At 43.6% G+C, this 3,726-nt stretch overlaps 1 long non-coding RNA gene across 1 annotated transcript; it reads right to left on the bottom strand.

The window, feature by feature from the left end:
- Positions 1-1,816: 1,816 nt before the first annotated feature.
- On the bottom strand, positions 1,817-3,726 carry LOC146656122 (uncharacterized). Its single transcript, XR_014914417.1, has 3 exons — positions 3,288-3,726; positions 2,990-3,083; positions 1,817-2,803 (listed from the first exon to the last, which is right to left on the bottom strand). It is a non-coding gene; the product is annotated as an uncharacterized LOC146656122 (long non-coding RNA).

Raw genomic sequence — 3,726 nt, 5'->3', positions numbered from 1 at the left:
CTTTCTCCGTTTTTTGTGTTCATTTTTAATTATCAACGATCTAAAAAAAATGTGTCGCGGTCGTCATCGCCGGCATGTTTTGTACTCCAGGCTCATCAGAGAAAATCATATCCAGGTAAAACTAGACGCATTTAGGAATTACTTAGCTAGTTTTATGGATAATTTCAGTGACTGAATGACGGCGGTCATTCAAAATATATGAACAAAATCTCTTAGAAAATGTTCTTCTATAAGTTTACATTTATTTTCAGTTATTCATATGATCTGTTACTTATTTTTGTACATAAAATTGCAGTAAAATTGTCAGAAAGCCAAAAACAGCGTTATTTTTGAGTTCACAAAAAAGCTTAGCTACACAGATGAAATGTATAAAATGTTATTTCTCAGTGTTAGTATATTTTACTCAAGCTTAGTAATCAGAATAATGCTTTGATGTCATAAAATAAATGAAGTCATACCTTTCTATTAAAACTGTTTATGCTGTTCTCCACCTTTTCCTTAACCAGAAAAGGCCGTTGTACTGCAGGATTAACCAAAGTGTACCAGTCCTGGACCATTTTTTTAGCCAGGAGGATCCAAGGCCTGATTTTCGGCTAAGCAGGGAGTCTCTGGCAGTGTTGTTAAATCTCCTGAACCAGGATCGGCGGCATGGATGGGGTGCCACAATTGAGATCCTGGTGTTTCTTTTCTGGTTGGCAAGTGGAGCATCCTACAGGGTGGTCTCAAGAGTGTTTGGGATGCCGCGTTCTACTGTCCACTACATCGTCCACCGAGTCACGAAAGAGGTGTTGGCCATTCGCTACCAGGTCATCCACCTCCCAACAACTCCAGAGGACCTGGAGGTAGTGTCCCGTGGGTTTGCAGGGCTGGCACGCCACAGAGCCTTTATGAAAGCGGTGGGTGCAATCGACGGCTGCCACATACCCATCAAGTGTCCAAGTGGCCCTGATGGTCAGTGCTATAGGAACAGAAAACTGTTTCCATCAATCATCTTGTAGGCGGTTTGTGACCATCGGGGCCGCTTCATCGACACATACGTGGGCTGGCCTGGGTCGGTGCATGATTCCAGGGTGCTCCGCCACAGCCCACTGTACAGACAGTCCGTCTACCCTCCTCCAGGGCATTTCATCCTCGCAGATGGAGGGTACCCATGCCTCGGGCGTCCACTCCCCCTCATCACACCCTACAAGAGGCCAGTCCAAGGTGTGGGAGCCCAGCGCTTTAACAGCCATCATTCCAGGGCACGCTCCATAATAGAGCGTGCTTTTGGGATGATGAAGAACAGGTTCAGGGCCATCTTCCTGCAAGCGCTGGAGGTGCACCACACCTTTGTACCTCATGTAAGTGACCACCCAATGTCAAATTAATTGTGTGTGTGTATATATGTATGTATGTGTGTGTGTATGAAAGAATAATGTGTATATGTATATCATTACAGGTAGTAACAGCATGTGCCATCCTCCACAACATTTGCCTCAGTGCTGGTGACATTGTGGCTCCTGAGGATGAACCTGAGGAAGATGGAGCAGAGGATGATGAGGGGGAGGCTGGATTGGAGGCAGTCAGTGGTGCTCTGTGGCGGGACCAGCTGTCTGCCGAGGTGTCTGCCCTGGAGGAGGTACCACCAGACCATGACTACTGTTAACAGGCAAGTAAACATTTATCTAAGCATCTTTTTTAATACCACTTTTTCAAACTGTTGTCTGCTACAGAGTCACAAGTATTATACTAGTAGTGAATCCACTTTCTCTGGTTTGCATATTTCTGAAAAACCTCTTAGTGGTGTGGCAGCCGTCGATTGAGTCAGCCCTGCAAACCCATGGATGGACGATGCAGTGGACAGAGGGAGGAAGCATCCTAAAACTATTTGCACACCACCCTGTGCCATTCTCCACTTTCTGACCAGAAAAGACAAACCACGGGTCACAGTCGCAGCACCCCATCCATGTCTGATCTTCTTTCGGCAAATCCAGCAACACTGCCAGAGATTTTCTGTTTGTGTGATCTTTAAAGTATATTTGAAAAAAAAAAAAAAACGGTCCAGGAACAGGTCACTTTGGTTAATCCTGTGTGAAAATTTGTAAATATTTGTATATATTTATCCTTCTCTGACTAAAATTCATGTTTTAGAAATATTCTTGTTTTATTATTATTTACCTTTGAAGAGTTTTAAATTGACAAATTGACAAGTAAGAACATATCAAAATATATTTTTAACTTATTTCGGAACTAATCTTTCTAGTATGGAAAAAAGTCTGTCCATCCTGTCCCTGCTCTCCCGTTCTCTCCTCTCCTCAGCCTCCCTTTGGTACTGCATGTCCTCTTTGATGAGCTCAAGGAGCTCATCCTGTCTTTCCCTTCTCCTCTTCCTTCCCGTTGCTGCTGGCTGACCTCCTTCCTCATCCGTCTCCCCTACCATCTCGCTTTGGTCATCCACTGCTGTACTTGGCCCTGGAGTGTCCTCAGGGAGAGAGGAAATAAGGACAGGGGGCCTAATGGAAGGCCTCTGTCCCATCACCTCATCCATGAGGCCAAACCAGGGCCAAGTAGCAGCAGTGGGCTTCCCACTGACTCCCTCACCTGACCCTGGACACTTGCAATCCTAAAGGCAGAGGAAATCAGAAATGACAGACAAATGTAAACAATACAACTTTTAGTAAATGTACATTTATTAAATTTCATTCTTAAAAATTATCTTCTTGACAGCACACATACTTTGTATCTTTTCTTTAAGTTGTCCCACTTCTTTTTGGCCTGTAAGGGGGTGACTTTCCCTTGCAGGCCCATCTTCTCAAGAATAGTCCTGATCGCACACAAAAAAATAAGAGAAGAGAGAAAACCATAACAACTATGATAATCCCTAAATCCAAAAGTTTTCACAGCAGAACACAAGAGGAATACGTCTGGACATCACAGGTTCTGTACAGAATGAGGGTTATTGAAACCGTACTCAGATGAATATGATGTGTAAATTGATTTATTCGTGTACCTCCATCCCACAGTCACTGAATTTTTTACCCCGGTGAAGAGGTGATCATTTTCTCCTCTAGTTTTAATAAAGTCTGCCGTTTGCTCTTTGCTCCCTATAAACATATCACAAAAACGTTGATTGGGAAAAATGTAAGCGCCAATGAAAAACCGTGGGACCCACCATACAAGCTAGTTTACGGACACTTTTTATGAAGATTGTTTAAATAAATATTACAAGTCTATGCAAATTCACAACCCTAACAACATAACCGCTATAAAAATTTAATTTTTGTACCACCATATTTTCACATACTTACATTTAAAAGTGTATTCGTCTCCCGGTTTATCTTGTGCCGCCATCGTTACGTGAATGAAGTTGTTCTGGGCTGGCAAGCTATCGAGCCGGTGGGGTGACAGACGTCACCGAAAACGTTCCATGCACTTTTGCAAATATGCAATATCTTGACAAACAAAGCAGATATTTGAAGTTTACACACCCACATTCTCGCCTGAAAATATGTTAAAAGTTTATTTTGTGACCCAGAAAGATTAATAAGAGTAATTTTAAAACTTAGTAGCGGCCGCCATTAGCCGGAAACTGGAGCTTGGCTGGGCCGCGCTATGAATTCTGGGATATGGTGGGCCACGAAGGACACACCCGACCCATCCTTCAAATTCGGAAAAAGGAGCACGCATTTGTCGGCTGCATTCGGAGGGGTCTACGAATTTGGACAGCCTTCGGCGCGTCGCTGTGAC

This window comes from Rhamphochromis longiceps, linkage group LG13, assembly GCF_057381845.1.
Source record: "Rhamphochromis longiceps isolate RC_006_pf linkage group LG13, R_longiceps_female_GT1.1, whole genome shotgun sequence".
Classification (NCBI taxonomy): domain Eukaryota; kingdom Metazoa; phylum Chordata; class Actinopteri; order Cichliformes; family Cichlidae; genus Rhamphochromis; species Rhamphochromis longiceps.
The sequence above is the reverse complement of the archived record's forward strand: the minus strand, read 5'-3'. Positions and strand labels throughout refer to the sequence as shown.